The sequence below is a fragment of the Anomaloglossus baeobatrachus genome, chromosome 3 (genome assembly GCF_048569485.1).
Source record: "Anomaloglossus baeobatrachus isolate aAnoBae1 chromosome 3, aAnoBae1.hap1, whole genome shotgun sequence".
In the NCBI taxonomy this organism is placed as follows: domain Eukaryota; kingdom Metazoa; phylum Chordata; class Amphibia; order Anura; family Aromobatidae; genus Anomaloglossus; species Anomaloglossus baeobatrachus.
The window spans coordinates 188996947-189020481 of NC_134355.1; the positions used below are offsets into that span (position 1 = coordinate 188996947).

The 23535-nt window shown below is 44.4% G+C and overlaps 1 protein-coding gene across 2 annotated transcripts in view; it reads right to left on the bottom strand.

The window, feature by feature from the left end:
• Positions 1-22583, bottom strand: part of TULP4 (TUB like protein 4) — a 238575-nt gene extending 215992 nt beyond the window's left edge. The window contains exon 1 of one of the 2 annotated variants that reach the window (XM_075339647.1): positions 22503-22583. The gene's annotated coding sequence lies outside the window, so the exon portion shown is untranslated. Of the gene's footprint in view, positions 1-972; positions 1028-22502 lie in introns of those variants that run through there. The other variant, XM_075339648.1, reaches the window with a different exon arrangement.
• Positions 22584-23535: the final 952 nt, after the last annotated feature.

Genomic DNA, 23535 nt, shown 5'->3' on the forward strand with positions numbered 1-23535 from the left:
GACCCGTCACACGTACTTACCTGCCCGGCGACGTCGCTGTGCCCGGCGAACCGCCTCCTTTCTAAGGGGACGGTTCGTTCAGTGTCACAGCGACGTCACAGCTGCTTCACTGAACCGCCGCCCAATAGAAGCGGAGGGGCGGAGATGAGCGGGACGTAACATCCCGCCCACCTCCTTGCTTCCGCATAGCGGCCGGGAGGCAGGTAAGGAGAGGTTCCTCGTTCCTGCGGTGTCACACGGAGCGATGTGTGCTGCCGCAGGAACGAGGAACAACTTTGTTACTGCTGCAGTAACGATAATTGAGAATGGACCCCCATGTCACCAATGAGCGATTTTGCACGTTTTTGCGACGATGCAAAATCGCTCATAGGTGTCACACACAACGGCTTCGCTAATGCGGCCGGATGTGCGTCACCAAATCCGTGACCCCAACGACTTCGCATTAGCGATGTCGTAGCGTGTAAAGCCCCCTTAAGTATCCTATGTTATTTATATGTTCTGTTGCTATTTATTTGCTCACTGCAGGGTATTTGCGCATTGTTTTTATCCTAGGCGCTTTACCTTGGACTCATATAGACAATGGAGCCATAGATCACAGCTCTGCCACTAAAATATCCGACAGATAGTAATATTCTTTTATTTTTTCAAAGGTAAGATCAGAGGAAAACATATAGTGATTCCCAAAGGTACTTTTTTCGCTCTTGAGCTCCTGACGCAGCAGTTCCATTAACTATTTTAGAGGAATATTTTTATTTGACAAAAATTCAGATTAAAGTTAGCAACTTAAAAAGGGAATCTGCCAGGATGAAGCTATTCATATGGTCGTATAAGTCCTGGTACAGCCACAAAAAAAAAATGTTACCCCTGTTCCTAGTAACTCCATGTGCCAGCAATAAAGGAAGCTTTGCCCCTGGAGTATTAGGCTTGAAATGTGTTGGAAAATGTCAAATGAGGGCTAGTGCATCAACTCACCTCCGATGCACTGCCATGTGGTTTCAGGGCTTCATTTCTCAGCACATGAGATTACTAAAAAATAGAACAGCAATAAAGATATCTAAGAACAGTCACACCATTAGTTTCAGTAGTTATATCATCCTGACAAATTGCAGGGGTTGTCCGGTGGTGCTCACTTCCATCTCGACAGGTGAGCAGCACTGATAACATAGCATCTGCACATACCCGCCATGACACGCACAATAGCCAGTGTCATGCATCTGTCCTATTCATTACAATGCGGACATGTACAAATATGAACAACCCCTTTAAATTAACATATTTATTCCTGTATGACCAAAAGCTGTATACCAATCAATAAAAAAACAAAGAAAAAAAACTGGGCTTCCAGATACTGTACCTTGCCTTATAAAACATTACCATGGCTTTTTCCCCCCTAACACATGTACCATTCACCAGATTCTCATTTGTTTCTCTTTGGTAGTCTACAATTTAGCAGTGGTTTACCACTATATAATCATTCTACCCTTACTATAATAGAAATCAGCTCTTCATGACCCGGCTCCATCTTCAGAAGCAGACAATTTATACAGTAAGGTCTCAGTAAGCAGTAGCCTAAACCAGTGATCAAATGAGAGCTGGATTTTAAAGGGTTACTCACATTTTCAATGATTTGTATATTTGCATAGTCCTTGCAATAAGAAGCAACTTTGCAAATTTGTCCCTGCAACTTTATATTTAAAAATGTATTGTTTACTGCTGATTTCCAAGGGGACTGGCCCCTGCTGCCTTCTAGCAGTGGCGGCTGACAATGCACAGCGCTTACAAGCTCTTTCCCAGTGAGTCTACAAGCACTGACACTCCTTTTGTTGTTGCAAAATTCCCTAAAATTGTGTTGAAGCCAGCGGTGAGATACGGAACAGCTCAGAATTATAAGCTGTAGACATGTATCACTTACAGAATATCACAAAAGTGAGTACACCCTTCACAGTTTTGTAAATATTTCATAGGACAACACTGAAGATATGTCACATTGATACAATGTACAGTAGTCAGTGTACAGCTTGTATAACTAAATTTGGTGTACCCTCTAAAAAACTCAACACAGCCTTTAATGTAAAAACCACTGGCAACAAAAGTGTGTACACCCACCGCTATTTAAAAATGGCCAAATTATGCCCTATAGTGATAGCTCGCTTAACGAGTAACCCACTAAACGAGAATTTTGCTTAACAAGCAAAGCTTTCTGTATATTTGTAACCCGCTTTACGAGAAAGCTTTGCTGTACGAGCAAAATCCTCACTGCACACACTTCCGGTTCCGTCCATCCACCGTGCACTGACCCGCACTTGCAGTCCACACAAACACACACATGCACGCACAAACACACACGCACGCACACACATACAGTATTATGCTCACCTTACCTTCCGTTCCGTTCCACCGCCGGCCTCATGGATCTTGTAGTTCTCGGGTACATCGCGACGAACTACAAGTACCATGAGGCCAGCGGTGGAACGGAAGGTAAGGTGAGCATATAATATGTGTACCTTCCGTTTCATCGCCGGTCTCCTGGGTCCTGTAGTGCTCCGCTCCACTCCAGGCATCTGCATCAATAGCGACGAAGCAGGAACTTCCTGGTTCCTGTCACCGCTACTCAAAGGCAGCGCGCTGGCCAATCAGAGGCAAGCAGCTCTGCCTTTGACGTCAGCGCTCTGCCAGGAAGTTCCTCCCTCGTCGTTATAGTTACCTGATACACGGCCCGCACCGGAGAACAGCAAGTCCCAGGAGACCGGCGATGGAACGGAAGGTAAGGTGAGCATAGAATATGTGCGTTTGCGTGCGTGCTTGTGTGTTTGTACATGTTTGTGTGTGTTTGTACGTGTGTGGAATGACACAATAGGGGACCAGGATGGGACATTTAACTAGTTGTGGAACGAATTGTCAGCATTGCAATGATTTCGTATGGGAAATCTTGCTCTGCTGAACGAGTAACTTGGTTAACAAGCATAGTCCCAGAACGGACTGTTCTCGTTAAGCAAGGTTCCACTGTATTAGCCATTTGCCCTCCCCGGTGTCATGTGATACAAAGTCTCAGGTGTGAATGGGGCGCAGGTGTCGTAAATTTGGTGTTATCACTCACACACTCTCTCATACTGGTCACTGGAAGACCAACATGGCCCCTCATGGCAAAAAATTGAGGAGCTGAAAAAAGAATTGCTGTTTTCTATAAACATGGCCTCCCTAGGCTATAAGAAGATTGCCAAAACACCCTAAAACTGAGCTGCAGCACGGTGGCCAAGACCATACAACGGTCTAACAAGATAGATTCCACTCAGAACAGGCCTCGCCATGGTCAACCAAAGAAGCTGAGTGCCTGTGCTCAGCGCCATATCTAGAGATTGTCTTTTCAAAATAGACATGCGAGTCCTACCAGCATTGCTGCCGAGGATAAAGGAGTGGGGGCCAGCCTGTCAATGCTCAGATCATACACTACACACAGCTTCAAATTGGTCGGCATGGTTGTTGTCCCAGAAGGAAGCCTCTTTTACAGTTGATGCACAAGAAAGCCTGCAACCTCATGCTATCCAGTAATTTGGATTATTGGAGCCATGCCCTGTGGTCTTAGGAGATCAAGATGAACTTATTTTGGTTCAGATGGTGTCAACCATGAGTGCTGCCGGCTGTGGGGAGCTACAGTTCATTGATTGAACCATGAATGTCAACATGCATTATGACATACAGAAGCAAAACATGTCAAACCCCCCCTCCCCCTCCTTCTCTGGAAACTGGGCTACAGGGCAATATTCCAACAGGATAACAACCCCAAACATCTCCAAGACAACCACTGCCTTGGTAAAGAAACTAAGGGTAAAGGTGGTGGACTGGCCAAGAATGTCTCCAGATCTAAAACCTATTGAGCACATGTAGGGCCTCCACAAACGCAGGGCTGTGAAATCAGAAAGCCAAATCTCTGACTCCTCAATTTCCCTTACTCTGACTCCCCTATACAGTACAGACCAAAGGTTTGGACACACCTTCTCATTCAAAGAGTTTTCTTTATTTTCATGACTCTGAAAAATGTAGATTCACATTGAAGGCATCAAAACTATGAATTAACACATGTGGAATGAAATACTGAAGAAAAAAGTGTGAAACAACTGAAAATAAGGTCTTCTATTCTAGGTTCTTCAAAGTAGCCACCTTTTGCTTTGATTACTGCTTTGCACACTCTTGGCATTCTCTTGATGAGCTTCAAGAGGTAGTCACCAGAAATGGTTTTCACTTCACATGTGTGCCCTGTCAGGTTGCCATATAAATGGGGTTGGGACCATGAGTTGTGTTGTGCAGAAGTCTGGTGGATACACAGCTGATAGTCCTACTGAATAGACTGTTAGAATTTGTATTATGCAATGCGCGCAGGATATTCTGACGTCACTCCATGGTATCACGCCCACAGGGGCGTGATACCACGGATATATGCAGATGTCCATAGGGCAAGGTGCCGCCCCTGTGTCCACATTCCCTGCTATTTACATACGAAATATGAAGGTAATAAAACGTTTATTACTTTCATATTATACAATTTTATAACATAGGGATGGGTAGGGAGGTGTAATTAGGGCACATATGCGTCTGCTGATAGGTCAGAACACATATTCTAGGTGACAGGTTCCCTTTAAAATATCACATACTTAAACCAGAACAACACAAAGATAGATTTTCAAGCCGGACAGAAGTCCAAAACCTTTATCCTTTCAGAATATATATTCACAGCACCAACCACAATGGTGAATCAGTACTTATTATATGATGGAGCTGAGCTCATATATATAACTCCACTAAACAATATACCAATCACAGTGAGAGTATAATCAGAACGGTCTCACCATTTGTGTTGATCCAGGAGTATATGGAATCGGATCATCTGCCCAGCTCCAACTACTCAGTCAGATGGTCTATCATGGAGAGATCCTGATCCCTATTGTGGCCCTATACTGCACTGGCCCTGGCATCCCAAAAAGACTCCCACCCTGACAAGGGCATTGCACAACTGACACCTACATGATAAGTGCTCCTGGACTGTCCAGCCATGTGTGTCTCCTAAAGCGTTTTCTCTTTTCCTGTCTTTGTGTGAGAATCATCAGGGGAATGACGTATTATGGTCAGGAAACCGCAAAAAATCTTGCAAAAATCTTGCAAAAATCCCATAAATAATAGTAGAAGATAATGCAGAAGAGTAGTTGGAAGCTTAGCTGGCTGCAATCCACTGACTACACAAACACAACTAGAAGTAGCGGTGGAGTGTTCCTAACAAACCTAGACGCCTCGTCACCGCCGGAGAACTAACTAACCTCAAAGATGAAATGAGGAATCCTGACTTGCCGCAGAGCAGCCCCAAAGGAAAGTCAAAAGCCCCCAACATACAACGACGGTGATGTAAGAAAAAAAACAAACAATACACAGATGGTAGATATAGAATTAAGCAAAGTGAGGCCCTGCTAGCTAGATAAAAAAAGTATAGGATAGATTGCTGGTTGCAGCCAGTAAAAACCCTTAAAAACAATCAACACCTGATAATCAAAAATTCCCTTAAAAGATCACATGATCTTTCCTCCAACTATATCAGGAACTCTTGTGCAAATACATTATACAAAAATATAAACTCCAGATCAGACAGGGAACAAAACTCCGTTTCTTGCTGGGAATAAACCGTCCTCCAAAAATAGTGCAGGAAGAGCTCTTATTCACATGCAAGAAACAAAAGGGAATATTTTCACACACAGATTTATAATAATAAAAAAAAAAAAGACTTTGATTAAGCAGAAACGCCCTTCAGTGCAAATTCAGCCTTTAACCAAGCCCAGACTAAGAAAAAAAACCCTCAAGGAAAAATCACTGAGATTGCACTGTTCCCACAAACTGCAAACAAAAGGACAGAAATATGCATGAGAACTAATTAAATCTCAAGAAGAAAAAAACAAAAATACTTATCAGGCATAGCTGCAGACTCAGGATGACATGGAAATAAATCCGATGCAAAGGAATGAAAAAAAAAAAAAAAGCTGTAGAAATCATTCATGGAGAATACAAAAAGGAACAGAAAAAAGCAAAAACAGAACCTACAGGGAAAGGCAAAAAGCCTAAAGGCTGGAGGACAAACTTCAAGACATCTTCACATGGAGCAGAAACAATTATCACCGGCAAAGGTTAGATAGAGTCTGCCTTCCAATTTCCCCACAGGCTGGACTCCATAGGCTTCCTGAAACGGCAATCATTTTCCATACCTGTCTGAGCGACAGATGCAGAATCAGACTCACTACCAGCACTAGCCACCAGATGGAGCCCAGAAACACTCCCAGTAACAGTACCTTCTCTGATGATATTCACAACAGACATGGCCTCTACACTGACTCAGTTTATTTTGGGATGGTGTCAACAAAAACTTACTTAACATTTGTGCAGTCTATGACTTTGTTCTGAGAAATAGAGTTGACTCCATCAGATCCTCCTTCATAGGTGACCTTAAATTTGACCAAATTATTTTAAGGCTAGAAGACAACCTCTCTAAACTAACTTGAACCACGGCAAATAGACATATAACGTAATACTTCATACTCATTTACTCAGTTAAAATCACCAGGTGGTTGAAATGACGGACGCGTCTGAGAAGATATTGGACAGAGGTGCTGGACCTTGTAGACTCGGTATATGACTGTGGCCTTTGACGTGTGTTCTTGGATATACTGTGAAACTACCTATTCAGGGAAGTCATAAGACAGCTATCGCACGTATACTATACCAAGCACGACAGGTCATATCACTATATTGGATGAACAGTAGGCCCCAGATTCTAGAGAATTCATGGAGAAGTGAAACAATACACTTAGATTTGAAAAATATGTATACCAGAAGAGGAGGGCGTATAAGAAATTTGAGGACCTGTGGGCTCCGTGACTAGATACCCCTAAGCTGGCACTGACGTGGGCCTAGAGCCTTGCTAGTGGACCTGGTTTACACTGTATTTGTGAGATGGGATTTGGGGGACTGTATGGACACACCTTGTGCATTCTAGTCAGATAACATAAATGTTGGTTGTTGACCTACTCCTCGATTTTTATACGAATATAATATATCTGCATGCTGAGCAGAATTGGGGAATTTACTGGGGGAGGGAGAGAGGGAGTGGGATTGTTCTTCATACTTTTGTGTATGAGTATTCTTTTTTCTGTACCAAAAATGTTTAATAAAAAAACTATCTGATTTAAAAAAAAAAATCACCAGGTAGTTAGACATGAGGACATCAAATCGTGAGCGAAGGACAAAAACTATCGTGTTTCGGCTCAGTAGGCCTTAACCATGGTATAAGTTATGCATCTACAGTCCCTGACAGAAGTTCTGTCGCTTAGGGGTGCTTCACACATAGCGAGCTCACTGCCGAGATCGCTGCTGAGTCACGCTTTTTGTGACGCAGCAGTGACCTCATTAGCGATCTCGCTGTGTGTGACACTGAGCAGCGATCTGGCCCCTGCTGCGAGATCGCTGCTCGTTACACACAGCCCTGGTTCGTTTTCTTCAAAGCCGCTCTCCTGCTGTGACACACAGATCGCTGTGTGTGACAGCAAGAGAGCGACAAATGAAGCGAGCAGGGAGCAGGAGCCGGCGTCTGACAGCTGAGGTAAGCTGTATCCAAGATAAACATCGGGTAACCAAGGTGGTTACCCGATATTTACCTTAGTTACCAGCCTCTGCAGCTCTCACGCTGCCTGTGCTGCCGGCTCCGGCTCTCTGCACATGTAGCTGCTGTACACATCGGGTTAATTAACCCGATGTGTACAGCAGCTAGGAGAGCAAGGAGCCAGCGCTAAGCAGTGTGCGCGGCTCCCTGCTCTCTGCACATGTAGCTGCATTACACATCGGGTTAATTAACCCGATGTGTACTGTAGCTAGGAGAGCAAGGAGCCAGCGCTCAGTGTGCGCGGCTCCCTGCTCACACTGGTAACTAATGTAAACATCGGGTAACCATACCCGATGTTTACCTTAGTTACCAGTCTCCGCAGCTTCCAGACAGCGGCTCCGTGCAAGCGCAGCGTCGCTTGCACGTCGCTGCTGGCTGGGGGCTGTTCACTGGTCGCTGGTGAGATCTGCCTGTTTGACAGCTCACCAGCGACCATGTAGCGATGCAGCAGCGATCCTGACCAGGTCAGATCGCTGGTCGGATCGCTGCTGCATCGCTAAGTGTGAAGGTACCCTTATCCATGTTATGTAAATAAAAGCTTATAACCTGACTTTAAATTCATCCATTGGTTTTATAAATTACTCTTTTATAAGCTGAAACCCTCCCACATTTGGTTTAGGTTATGAAAATAAAGTTGCTGCAAAGCTGAAATATTGATCATTTAATGAACACAGAAAGGTCAGATTTTGGCAAGACAAAAGTTTTGTCACCCACAGAAAGTAATGTGAAATTAAAACAAGTAATTAACTTCTAATACAAAGATATGTTGCATAACATTGGTGAATGAAGTGGTGGTGCTATTAGAGCCATATTTAATATTTTGTGTAACTTCCATGAGCTTGAAGGACTGCATCCATGCGGTTCAACAATGATTCATACAATTTATTGATGAAGTCATCAGGAATAGCAAAGAATGCAGTCTTACATGCCTCCCAGAGATCATCTAGATTCTTTGGTTTTGTCTTCCAAGCTTCCGCTTACATCCTACCCCAAACATGCTCAATGATGATTCATGTCTGGTGACGCCGAGGGGCATGGAAAGCAGTGCATATGCATGAGCCTAATGAGCAGCCACGGAAGTGAATGAGTGGCTATGGGAGCAGTTACAGCTGCACCGGCGTTCGGTAAGTATGAAGCACCGCTTGCTTTATTATTTTTTTCTTTTTTTTTATTTTTTATTTCCCGAGTGCCGCACGCATATCATTAGCGGAAATCCCTGAGAATTCGGGCCTGGGTCCGGCAACCGGATACTTTTCAAACCGCGCAGATCCGGACTTTTACAGTGTGGGTCCGCCCATCACTACTCATATTTTCAGTGTTGTCCCATGAAAAGATATAGCAAAATACTTACAAAAGCAATGGGTGTACTCACTTTTGTGATATACTGTTCATCTATATATGTATTAATAGGGCATATTGAAAGGAGATTCCAGATTTCAACAAAGTTCTTATGTGAAAGGGAATCTGTCAGAAGGTATTTTCTCTGCTGCTGTGTGCTCTATATATTTACATATACACATTATATATAGATATATAGATATCTACACACACACACACACACACACACACACTAGCTAGCTATACTACCCGGCTTCGCCCGGGTTAATAACTGCTGTTAAAGTAGAATGTATTAACAAAAATGTATTCTGCACACAAAAACCACAAAACAAATAGACAGAAATGTAATTATTAAATTGTTGCCTATATTAACCAATCAGAGCTTAGATTAATTAACTGTAGCAAAATAGAAGCTAAGCTGTGATTGGTTGCTATTGGCAGCCAGATAAATCTCCAGGCAACAGAAAGCCCTCCCCCTTGACAGTATATATTAGCTCACACATACACATAATAGACAGGTCATGTGACTGACAGCTGCCGTATTTCCTATATGGTACATTTGTTGTTCTTGTAGTTTGGCTGCTTATTAATCAGATTTTTATTTTTGAAGGATAATACCAGACTTGTGTGTGTTTTAGGGCGATTATGTGGCGAGGTTGGTGTATGTGTGGTGAGATGTGTACTGAGGGTGGTATATGTGTTCAAGCACGTGGTAGTGTGTGGCGCATTTTGTGTGTGTGTTCATATCCCTGAGTGTGGTGAGTATCCCATGTCGGGGCCCCACCTGAGCAACTGTACGGTATATACTCTTTGGCGCCATCGCTCTCATTCTTTAAGTACCCCTTGTTCACATCTAGCAGCTGTCAATTTGCCCCCAACACTTTTCGTTTCACTTTTTCCCCATTATGTAGATATGGGCAAAATTGATTGGTAAATTGGAATGCGTGGGGTTAAAATTTAGCCTCACAACATAGCACCCGGCGCTGCCCAGGATAGTAACTGTCTCTCTGTTTCTCTCCCATTCTCTGTCTGTCTCCCCCTCTGTATATATCTCTCTGTCTCTCTCTCTCTTTGTCTGTCTGTCTCTTTCCCTGTCTGTCTCTGACTGTCTCTTTCCCTGTCTGTCTCTTTCCCTCTCTTTCCCTGTCTGTCTCTTTCCCTGTGTCTGTCTTTTTGTCTGTCTCTTTACCTGTCTGTGTCTGTCTCTTAACCTGTCTCTCTCTTTCCCTGTCTGTCTCTTTCCCTGTCAGTCTGTCTCTTTGTCTGTGTCTCTTACCCTGTCTATGTCTGTTTCTTACCATGTCTGTCTCTGCCTCCTTCCCTGTCTGTGTCTGTCTCTTTCCCTGGCTGCATTGTGACACGCCAACATTCCATATAAGGGCGTGGCTGCGCATCCTTCTGAAGTTCTGGCTGCACTGTGGCTCCCAGCTCCATTCGCTTTAATGGAGGCAGGTTTTTTGGTGAATAACTGTAAAGCGCGGGGTTAAAATTTCCCCTCAAAACATAGCCTATGACGCTCTCGGGGTCCAGAAGTGTGAATGTGCAAAATTTTGTGGCTGTAGCTGCGACGGAGCAGATGCCAATCCCGGACACACACACACACACACATTCAGCTTTATATATTAGATGTCACATTTTTCTCTGCTGAAGATCTAGCCGTAATCATTTGTTTAGCTGTGATTAACCCGCTGATACCACAGCGTACATTGTGTACATTGTCTAGGGACAGAGAGCTGCTGATCATGGCTGGAGCCAGGTTGAACCCAGAAGCCAGTTGTCGTGTAGTGATAATCTCCTGCTGATAAAGCACTGATTGTATTAAAAAAAAGCCAAACACAATGTAGTAAGTGCCCATTGCTACAATCAGGGTCTCTGCTCCTACATTATGGAACTCACAGATTACACAGTAAAAACATGGGGACAAATTCTCTTTAAAGGGAATCTGTCACCAGGTATTTGTTAGCTCATTTGAGAGCAGCATAACATAGGAGAGAGACCCTGATTCCAGCGATGTGTCACTTACTGAGCTGTTTGCTGTCATTTTGATAATATCAATGTTTTTTGTGCAGAAGATCTAGCAGTTATACAGAGCTCCTGAATATGCTGGACTACCTGGCAGCAGGACAAGTAGTCCTTTAATGATAATCTACTACTGATACTACTTATTAAACAGTGATTTTATCAAAACTACACTAAGCAGCCCAGTAAGTGACATCACTGGAATCAGGGTTTCTGCCCCTACATTATGCTGCTCTCAGATTAGATAGCAAACACCTGGTGACAGATTCCCTTTAATATAAATACATTTAAAAAAGAATGAATTATTCACTATTATCTGTATCATTACTTTGAGAAATGACAAATGGTGAACAACAACAACAATAATAATAATAATAAATAAAAGTTTAGTACAATTATAGCAATTTATTAGATGAGAATTTAGAAAAAGGTTAACACGTCCTATAATGCAGAGGCTTCTCTAGGAGTCCATTTTTATCACACTTCACTAATCTGCTACTATGGTATACCCCTTTAAATTCATGCTTCTACAATAAATAACTACTTGATGCCCCTCCAAGTGCAGATTAATAGGGAAAATAAAAGAGCGAGGCAAATAGCTGACTACTTCTTTCAGGGAGCCCTTTTGGACAGTCACAACAAAGAAGCTAGATACTGCAGATCTTATAGTTGTCATCACCTCTCCAGAATAATTTGTCATTGACATAAATGGAAAAGAAACAAAAAGTCTCGATATGGCTTACATATAGCCTATAGACATGCAGCCATTTGCATATACTGTATTAGGCTAATTTGTAGATGCCTTAAAGGGATTGTCCACTACTAGGACAACCCCTTCTCATTCCCCATGTTTGTCCCTGGTGCCATTAAAATAAAAAAGCTTATACTCACCTCCCATGCTGGCACGGTTCCCGGCACTCGCGATCCTAGGGCTCACGTGAGGTTGTGAAATCACGCAAGCCCCGCACCCCAGTCACCGTTGGCGTCTTTCTCCACTTCCAGATGAATAAGTAATCAGTGAGAACTCGGCTTCCGATCACTTCCTGTTGATTGGTGAAAGAGTAGCCGGCGGTGATTGGGTGTGGGGCTCAGGTGGCATAACAACCTCCCATGAGCCCTGGAATGCGAGTGCTGGAACGGCACGTCGGCACCAAAGGAGACTATAAACTTTTTTTATTTTAAAGGGGGGAAAAAATGGGGAATGAGAATGGCTTTTCCTAGTAGGGGACAACTGCTTTAACAAAATGGACACATAAAAATCTAGGATTCAGATCCAACAACTTAGCTCTCGAAACACGAGGGCCAATTTAATAAACAGTTCTTCCAGAATCGTCGTAAAACTGTAACTGAAATGTTATATTTGTGACATTTCAATTTTTCACACCAGTCGTTGGCAAAGCTTAGCTGGGATAAGAGACGGTCCATTATGGCCAACAAATTCATCATAATATACACCACAAATTCAGAAGAAATGTGTCAGCAGGTTTTTTCTACCTCATCCGAGAGAAGCATGATGTAGGCAAAGAGATCCTGAATCCACCGATGTATCACTTAGATTACTGGGTGCAGCCATTCTGACATGATCAGATTTTTTAGTTTGAGCCATCTCTCCCACCCACACTAGGCTCTCTACAGAGATGGTACATTGACAGTGAGGTGTCAATCACAGCAGGGGTGTGCCGGCCTGCCATGTGTGCGTGACTTGGTAGTCCGAGCAATGAGAAGCCCTGCTGCTCAAATAAACATAGCAAATAAGCAACAGATTGGACCTTGACAAGACAGGCATCCTTGTATTTCATGTTTTAACCCTTGCAGCCTCCGGTCTTCAGATTACAGAGCAAAAACCTGCTGATAGATTCCCTTTAAGAGGTGCATGATTCTTAATTTATTTGGCTTGTTACTGTAGGCCCTGTTCATCAATACAGGCCTGCAAAACACTATTCTTAATGAACATGGAGGGTTTTTCAGGAAAGCCTGACGATATGTAAAATGGAAACTTTATTTTTTGCATTTCAACTGTTGTTTTTTTTAGATGCCATTAGTCATTGTTATTTTATCACCACACCAAGTATCTACAAATGACAGTCAAAATGATGCTACTCCTAGGAAACATATATATGGGGGAACCATGACCCCACAAGGGGTATTTTATGTTCTGCCTGCTAAAGTGTAAACATGGTAAAACTACTTAACTTTTTTTACTACATTTTCCAAAAGTAATTTACATCTTTCAAGAGGTGTGATGGGGAGCAATTTTTAATATTAGCAATTTTTGGACTTGCCAGTGAATATAAATGTGTATAAATATATTCTCATGACCTAGGGCAGGTTGGATTCACACAAACCTGAATTTTTCAACATAGATAAATCTGTGCAATCAGCATGTCTTAAGGCCCCGTTACACGCAACGACATCGCTAACGACATCTCGTTGGGGTCACGGAATTCGTGACGCACATTCGGCCTCGTTAGCGACGTCTTTGCGTATGACACGTACGAGCGACCGCTAACGATGCAAAATACTCACCAAATCGTTGCTGGATGCAGGTTGTTCGTCGTTCCTGAGACAGCACGCATTGCTACGTGTGACACCCCAGGAACGACGAACAACATCGTACCTGCGTCCTCTGGCAACGAGGAGGGCGTCACTTTCATGTGGCTGCTCTCTGCCCCTCCGCTTTTATTGGACGCCTGCCATGTGATGTCGCTGTGACACCGCACGAACCGTCCCCTTAGAAAAGGGGCTGTTCGCCGGCCACAGCGACGTCGCTAGGAAGGTAAGTATGTGTGACGGGGAGTAGCGATATTGTGCGCCACGGACAGTGATTTGCCCTTGACGCACAAACGACGGGGGTGGGTGCTTTCGTTAGCGATGTCGCTGCGTGTAAAGCAGCCTTTAGGTTATGTGCACAAGGAGCTTATTGCAGCAGGTCTGCTCCCCGCCAAAAAAAAAAAATCACTAGGCTATGTTCACATGTTGCAGTAAAAAAAAAGCTGCTTGCAAACAGTCACTGATTGGGCAGCCAGCCAAACAGAACACTTCTGCGGGAGGGTGGAGAGCGGTGTGTGTTTGTTTTGTTTTTTTAGGTACGTCATTGGTCGTGAAGGGGTTAAAGACCACGCCACATTTTCCAAGTCTGGTCAGTGTCATGTATGATGTAATAACTCTGGATGCTTCTATATTTCCCAGTGATTCTTAGACTGTTATCTTGTGACATTGTACTTCATGTTAGCAGGAAATTTACGTGATACATTTTTAGTTTTCTTGTGAAAATATCTGAAAATTTATGAAATTTAAAAAAAAAAAAAAAAAAAAAATACTTTTCAACTTTTAGTGCCAGAAAGTCATACTATACAAAATAGTTAATAAATAACATTTCTCTTTTATTTTGCTATGTTAGGTTAAAATTTAGCAGTAATTTTTCAAGGAAATTTACATATCCTAATTTCTTATACAGACTCCTATTCAGTTTTGAAGGACCTATAGATCAATAAAAAACAAAAACCCGAAGTGATACTGTTTTAAAAACTCCCCCCCCTCAAATTATTCTAAACTGTTACAAAATTTGTTAACCCTTCACGACAAATTACAATAGTGCAATAATCTTATCAGCTGTTCTATATACAGTATATAGTAGAAATCACAGTCTCCTATGAACGTTGGCCACGAGCTGGCTTTCTCAGGAGTCACCGGCTCATCGGTTTCCTGCGACTGGCACACCAATGAGGGCTAGGAAGAGCGCACCCACTGCCGGAGAGTGTTAAATGCCACTGTCAGAGAATAACATCGGCATTTCACAGGTTAACAACCGCAGGCAGAGTGCCGCTCCACCCACGGCTGTTAGAAGAAGATGAAGGTTAATTAAATCAGCCAGCATGTGTAATGCCGCATCAAAGGCAGGGAAATTATGAATGACGTACATAAAACGTTAGTCGTTAAGGGGTTAAGAAGTTGTCTAATTAGTGGACAACCTGTTTAAGAAACTAACAGACTCCACCAATGGCAGGCTTAGGATTGTTATTGAAAAGAGGGCAGCCATATTGGCCACTGATATTTTTGAAATATCAGAAATGAATTTTTGTACATTGAGTGGTTTGGCTACAATTCTCACTGTAACAGATGAAAATAAACAATTGAGATGGAAAAATGTATGTTTTTCCATTTAGTTGCAAAATAATTCTGCACACCATTAGTAGTCCAATAATTCTGCACACATACACCGCGTGCAGAATTATTAGGCAAGTTGTATTTTAGAGGATTTTTTTATTATTGATCAACAACTATGTTCTCAATCAACCCAAAAGATTCATAAATATCAAAGCTTAATATTTTTGGACGTTGGAGTGGGGATTTTTTTAGATTTGGCTATCTTAGGAGGATATCTGTTTTTGCAGGTAACTATTACTGTGCAGAATTATTAAGCAACTTAATAAAAAACAAATATATTCCCATCTCACTTATTTTCACCAGGTAAACCAATATAACTGTACAAAATTTAGAAATAGATCAAAGTGGAGAAGGAGAAGGGGTTAAACCCGCGCAATCCGCCAGATAAATTCAGAGGAGATGTTGATAATTCAGAACATTCTTTTATTCCACGGGTCTACGCGTTTCAAGGTCTGTGACCTCTTCTTCAGGACCAGTAAATCAACAGTGTTGAGTGTTGATTTACTGGTCCTGAAGAAGAGGTCACAGACCTTGAAACGCGTAGACCCATGGAATAAAAGAATGTTCTGAATTATCAACATCTCCTCTGAATTTATCTGGCGGATTGCGCGGGTTTAACCCCTTCTCCTTCTCCACTTTGATCTGCAAACACGTGGGGCCGCTGCAGCCGCCATTATCTGATGCTATCTATGGTGGTTGTGACCTCTCACAACCTGAATCGGTGAGTGTATTTTGATATATGCTAAACCGTATGTGTAATCTGGTAAAACCCTATCAGCGCTTCTCTTTTCTAGTTTCCATATAAAATTTAGAAATAAACATTTCTCACATGCAAAAACAAACCCCCAAAAAATTAGTGACCAATATAGCCACCTTTCTTTATGATGACACTCAACAGCCTACAATCCATAGATTCTGTCAGTTGCTAGATCTATTTACGATCAACATTGCATGCAGCAGCCACCACAGCCTCCCAGACACTGTTCCGAGAGGTGTACTGTTTTCCCTCCCTGTAGGTCTTACATTTTATGAGGGACCACAGGTTCTCTATGGGGTTCAGATCAGGTGAACAAGGGGCCCATATCATTATTTTTTCGTCTTTTAGACCTTTACTGGCCAGCCACGCTGTGGAGTAGTTGGATGCATGTGATGGAGCATTGTCCTGCATGAAAATCATGTTTTTCTTGAACGATACCGACTTCTTCCTTTACCACTGCTTGAAGAAGTTGTCTTCCAGAAACTGGCAGTAGGTCTGGGAGTTGAGCTTCACTCCATCCTCAACCCGAAAAGGTCCCACAAGTTCATCTTTGATGATACCAGCAATTTCAAGACTGCTGCATCCCTCTGCAAGACATCTCACAATTTTGGACTTTTCAGAGCCCATCAAATCTCTCTTCTGACCCATTTTGCCAAATGAAAGGAAGTTGCCTAATAATTAAGTACACCTTATATAGGGTGTTGATGCCATTACACCACACCTCATTACAGAGATGCACATCACCTGATTTACTTAATTGGTAGTTGGCTCTCAAGCCTATACAGCTTGGAGTAGGACAACAAGTATAAAAATTATCATGTGATCAAAATACTCATTTGCCTAATAATTCTGCACACAGTGTAGATATTCTAAGGCTATATTCACATAGTGCTTTAACCCACAAAATATTCAGTGTCTCTGCCGAGGCTTAGCACAGAATCCATGCAAAATGGAATTCGGGTATACGCACTGACAGGGCCACTGACTAGAATGATCCAAACGGGGTCACAGTATGCTCTGGGACATCATTTTCGGCTGTATATGGCTGCTTGAGGCCAGGCAGTAAGATATAGTAGACGTCTTGAAGCCCACCTCCAAGGTCAATGGCCCCATAAGCTCATACACCCAAATCTCCTTTTACATTGGCACCCACCTCCTATGGTCAGAACATATACCCAATCTTTTTTTATATTGGAGTCCACCTCCAACGGACAGCGGATACTACCAAAACCTTTTTTACATTGAAGCCGACCGACAATGGTCAGTGCAAACACCCAAATCTCCATTTACATTGAAGCCCCCACCAATGGTCAGCGCATACACCTAAATCTCCTTTTACATTAGAGCCAACCACCAATGGTCAGTGCAAACACCAATTTAACTATTAACCATTGTTGATGGGCTTCAATGTAAATGGAGATTTTGATTTGTGCTGGCCATTGGTGATGGGCTTCAATATAAAAGGAGATTTGGGTGTTTGCACCGACCATTGTCGGTGGGCTTCAGTGTAAAAAAAAGAGTTTTGGGAGAATGTGCTGACCATTGGTGGTGGGCTTCAATGCATAACGAGATTTGGGCGTATGCGTTAACCATTCTTGGTGGGCTTCAATGTAAAAGGAGATTTAAGTGTACAGTGCCTACAAGTAGTCTTCAACCCCCTGCAGATTTAGCAGGTTTGATCAGATGCAAATAAGTTAGAGCCTGCAAACTTCAAACAAGAGCAGGATTTATTAACAGATGCATAAATCTTACAAACCAACAAGTTATGTTGCTAAGTTAAATTTTAATAAATTTTCAACATAAAAGTGTGGGTCAATTATTATTCAACCCCTAGGTTTAATATTTTGTGGAATAACCCTTGTTTGCAATTACAGCTAATAATCGTCTTTTATAAGACCTGATCAGGCCGGCACAGGTCTCTGGAGTTATCTTGGCCCACTCCTCCATGCAGATCTTCTCCAAGTTATCTAGGTTCTTTGGGTGTCTCATGTGGACTTTAATCTTGAGCTCCTTCCACAAGTTTTCAATTGGGTTAAGATCAGGAGACTGACTAGGCCACTGCAACACCTTGATTTTTTCCCTCTTGAACCAGGCCTTGGTTTTCTTGGCTGTGTGCTTTGGGTCGTTGTCTTGTTGGAAGATGAAATGACGACCCATCTTAAGATCCTTGATGGAGGAGCGGAGGTTCTTGGCCAAAATCTCCAGGTAGGCCGTGCTATCCATCTTCCCATGGATGCGGACCAGATGGCCAGGCCCCTTGGCTGAGAAACAGCCCCACAGCATGATGCTGCCACCACCATGCTTGACTGTAGGGATGGTATTCTTGGGGTTGTATGCAGTGCCATCCAGTCTCCAAACGTCACGTGTGTGGTTGGCACCAAAGATCTCGATCTTGGTCTCATCAGACCAGAGAACCTTGAACCAGCCTGTCTCAGAGTCCTCCAAGTGATCATGAGCAAACTGTAGACGAGCCTTGATATGACGCTTTGAAAGGTACCTTACGGGCTAGTCTGGAACGGAGACCATTGCGGTGGAGTACGTTACTTATGGTATTGACTGAAATCAATGTCCCCACTGCCATGAGATCTTCCCGGAGCTCCTTCCTTGTTGTCCTTGGGTTAGCCTTGACTCTTCGGACAGTAGTTCCATAAGCCTTCCACTTCCGGATGATGCTCCCAACAGTGGAGACAGGTAGGCCCAACTCCTTGGAAAGGGTTTTGTACCCCTTGCCAGCCTTGTGACCCTCCACGATCTTGTCTCTGATGGCCTTGGAATGCTCCTTTGTCTTTCCCATGTTGACCATGTATGAGTGCTGTTCACAAGTTTGGGGAGGGTCTTAATTAGTCAGAAAAGGCTGGAAAAAGAGATAATTAATCCAAACATGTGAAGCTCATTGTTCTTTGTGCCTGAAATACTTCTTAATACTTTAGGGGAACCAAACAGAACTCTGGTGGTTTGAGGGGTTGAATAATAAATGACCCTCTGAATAAACTTTTCACAATTTAAAAAAAAAAAATAAAAAAAGAAATAACATTCTTTTTTGCTGCAGTGCATTTCACACTTCCAGGCTGATCTACAGTCCAAATGTCACAATGCCAAGTCAATTCCGAATGTGTAAACCTGCTAAATCTCCAGGGGGTTGAATACTACTTGTAGGCACTGTATGTGCTGACCATTGGAGGTGGACTTCAATGTAAAAGGAGATTTGGGTGTTTGAAGTACACCGACAATGGTCAGTGCAATGTAAAAGAGTTTTGGGAGTATGCGCGGACCATTGGTGGTGGGCTCCAATGTAAATGGAGATTTGGGTGTTTGTGCTGACCATTGGTGGTGGGCTCCAATATAAATAGAGATTTGGGTGTTTGTGCTGACAATTGGTAGTGGGCTTCAATGTAAAAGGAGATTTGGGTGTATGCAAGGACCATTGCAGGTGGGCGCCAATGTAAAAGGAGATTGTGGAGCCCACCTCTAATGGTCAGCACATTATCCAAAATCTAATTTTACATTGGCGCCCACCACCAATGGTCAGCACAAACACCCAAATCTCCATTTACATTGGAGCCCACCACCAATGGTCTGTGCATGATCCCAAACCTCTTTTACATTAAAGCACACCGACAATGGTCAGTGCAAACACCCAAATCTCCTTTTACATTGGAGCCCACCTCCAATGGTCAGCGCATACACCCAAATCTCATTTTACATTGGAGCCCACCTCCAATGGTCAGCGCATACACCCAAATCTGCTTTTGCATTGAAGAAGCCCACCACCAAATTACATTTTGGATAATATGCTGACCACTGGAGGTGGGCTCCTATGTAAAAGGAGATTTTGGAGCCCACCTACAATGGTTAGCACATTATCCAAAATCTAATTTCATATTGTCGCCCACTTCAAATGGTCCATGCATACACCCAAATCTCCTTTTACATTGAAGCTCACTACCAATGGTCAGCACAAATACCCAAATCTCAATTTACATTGGAGCCCACCACCAATGGTCAGCACATACTCCCAAAACTCTTTTTACATTGAAGCAAACCGACAATGGTCAGTGCAAACACCCAAATCTCCTTTTATATTAGAGCCCACCTCCAATGGTGAGCGCATTATCCAAAATCTAACTTTACACTGGCACCCACCTCCAATGGTCCGTGCATACAACAAAATCTTCTTTTACATTGAAGCCCATCACCAATGGTCAACACATACGCCCAAATCTCCTTTTACATTGGACCCCACCTCCAATGGTCAGCATATGCTCCCAAATTTCCTTTTACATTGGAGCACACCTCCAATGGTCAGCGCATACACCCAAATCTCATTTTACATTGGAGCCCACCTCCAATGGTCAGCATATGCTCCGAAATCTCCTTTTACATTGGAGCCCACCTCCAATGGTCAGCATATGCTCCCAAATCTCCTTTTACATTGGAGCCCAGCTCCAATGGTCAGCATATGCTCCGAAATCTCATTTTACATTGGAGCCCACCTCCAATGGTCAGCATATGCTCCCAAATCTCCTTTTACATTGGACCCCACCTCCAATGGTCAGCATATGCTCCCAAATCTCCTTTTACATTGGACCCCACCTCCAATGGTCCGTGCATACAACGAAATCTTCTTTTACACTGAAGCCCATCACCAATGGTCAACACATACGCCCAAATCTCCTTTTGCATTGCAGCCCATCACAATGGTCAGCACATACCCTTAAAACTCTTTTTACACTGAAGCCCACCGACAATGGTCAGCGCTTACTCCCAAATCTCCTTTTACAGGGCTTCACGTGTAAGCTCGATGGAGACAGTGAACGCATACTAAAACCTTATTTGAACATAGCCTAAGAAAGACAAAACTAAATGTCCTGTGAGAGCTGGAGCCGCCATCGCTGGAATGGCAGCCGTAGCAGAGGGAAGTACAGGAGGTTGTTATTTTACATGGAGATAATATAGTAATTGAGGCGTTGTCTGAGTAGTGGACGAAACCTTTAAAAGGTGATAAAGATAACACAAACACGATACCAAAAATCATTGTTTGTTACAAAAACGAGTAGTTCTACATTGTTGGTAGTATTATGTATGCGTTCACACAAGCAAGCCAACCGAGGGATTTGCCGCTTCTGGCCATGGCTAATAGTGACGGGAATCCCCCGGATGATGGCTCTACAATCACCCCACACCATGAGATTACACTTTTGGAGGGTCCCACACTGTGACTACGGTATTACACATGGACCCTGACTCGTAGCATTCTGGGACCCTGGAAATTTAGAGACTATTTTGAAGCCGGAGATTTTCTAGACCAAAAAGGGAACACAAACTGGAACTTTTCACTGCGTTAATTACAGCAGAATATGCCATGTTTGCACGATTGGGGTGGACAAATCCCAGAAACTTAGGTCTGGTATCCTAGTGGATTTTTTCCATGATCTTAAACGCAGCCCTTATTTCTGACCATGACGAAATGAAACCCCCCCTTTATGCAGAGGGATACAGTTGCCGTGACAACAGTACCACACCTGAAGAGTATTGTGCCGGGGGCCCAATATTCTGAACTGGAGCAGTGGCTGATACTCTATGGGTGGGGTACAGTTGCCATGGCAACAGCATGCCGGAGAGTCTCACCACGTCAGACGGTTAAGCTTAGGTGGGAGACACATGCGGTTCAGGTCATCCGTAGCCATTGGATGGATTTGATGGGTTAATGATTTATACACTGAAAGGACGAGGTTTGTCGCCTTTGATACAAAATACATAGAAGATAAATTGTAGTGTATGGATTGTCGACACACAAGTAACTACATCACAGAAGCTACTGTAGAAAAATATTATACAGTGGAAACAAATTAGCAAGGAACCCAGACATGGCATTCAGAAACCGCGCCATGGCACAGCGGAGCATCCCGGGGGGCTACCACCACCGCCACCCTCCACTGTCACCAACACGGAGACAATAGATGACATCACTCAGGACAATAAGATCCCGGTGTAGGAGGGACACAGAAGGCGACGACATGGTCCAGGAGAACGGAGGGCGACCAGAAATAACCAGCACGGTGCCAATCCATGGAAGGACCAGAGATGGACACTGCAGCCGGTGGCATCGCCCGCTTCTCCACAATGGTCAACACTTATAGGGGTAAAAAGCAACAAGGTAAAGAGGACAAAGAAAAAGGACAAGTGTGATCAGGATGGAAATACACAATAATAGAGATCAGATGGGAGACCCGGGACCAGCACCGGGCACTCAGGGCAGAGGTCATCGTGATGCCACCATGGCTCCACACAACATCGTGCCCAGCCCTCCACAACATGCCACTGATCGCTGCCCCTCACCCAGTGCTGCCCGGGAGCGGCACACTGCCCATATCATGCCCGCAGAGCGCTGCATTACAACAGCTGCACACAGCAGAGGGCAGGAGCCGCTCCCGTCATCTGCACCAGCACACGAGCGCTCCATCACCACGGCCAGCCATGGCGGATTCACGGAGGACAGACACGTAGTCAGACATGTCGGCTGCTTACCTCGGGGCAGGAGCAGCTCTCCTCCGCCGTCCTATGTCTCCTGTGCAGGGCCTACCTCCCTCCCTCCTCCTCCAGCTCGCAGCACACGTGATCCCTGTCACATGACTCCCTCCTCGGCCTCCCCCTGCTTCAGCCTGTCTGTCACTTCCCTGCTTCTTCCTGCTCGGCGTGACTGGGATTAGCGACGTGCTGCCTTCTGGGCCCCTCCTGCCCTCTGGCTCACTGCGCCCCTCTAATTCCCTCCTGCCCTCTGGCTCACTGCGCCCCTCTAATTCCCTCCTGCCCTCTGGCTCACTGCGCCCCTCTAATTCCCTCCTGCCCTCTGGCTCACTGCGCCCCTCTAATTCCCTCCTGCTCTCTGGCTCACTGCGCCCCTCTAATTCCCTCCTGCTCTCTGGCTCACTGCGCCCCTCTAATTCCCTCCTGCCCTCTGGCTCACTGCGCCCCTCTAATTCCCTCCTGCCCTCTGGCTCACTGCTCCCCTCTAATTCCCTCCTGCCCTCTGGCTCACTGCGCCCCTCTAATTCCCTCCTGCCCTCTGGCTCACTGCGCCCCTCTAATTCCCTCCTGCCCTCTGGCTCACTGCACCCCTCTAATTCCCTCCTGCTCTCTGACTCACTGCGCCCCTCTAATTCCCTCCTGCCCTCTGGCTCACTGCGCCCCTCTAATTCCCTCCTGCCCTCTGACTCACTGCGCCCCTCTAATTCCCTCCTGCCCTCTGGCTCACTGCGCCCCTCTAATTCCCTCCTGCCCTCTGGCTCACTGCGCCCCTCTAATTCCCTCCTGCCCTCTGACTCACTGCGCCCCTCTAATTCCCTCCTGCCCTCTGACTCACTGCGCCCCTCTAATTCCCTTCTGCCCTCTGGCTCACTGCGCCCCTCTAATTCCCTCCTGCCCTCTGACTCACTGCGCCCCTCTAATTCCCTCCTGCCCTCTGGCTCACTGCGCCCCTCTAATTCCCTCCTGCCCTGTGGCTCACTGCTCCCCTCTAATTCCCTCCTGCCTTGTGGCTCACTGCTCCCCTCTAATTCCC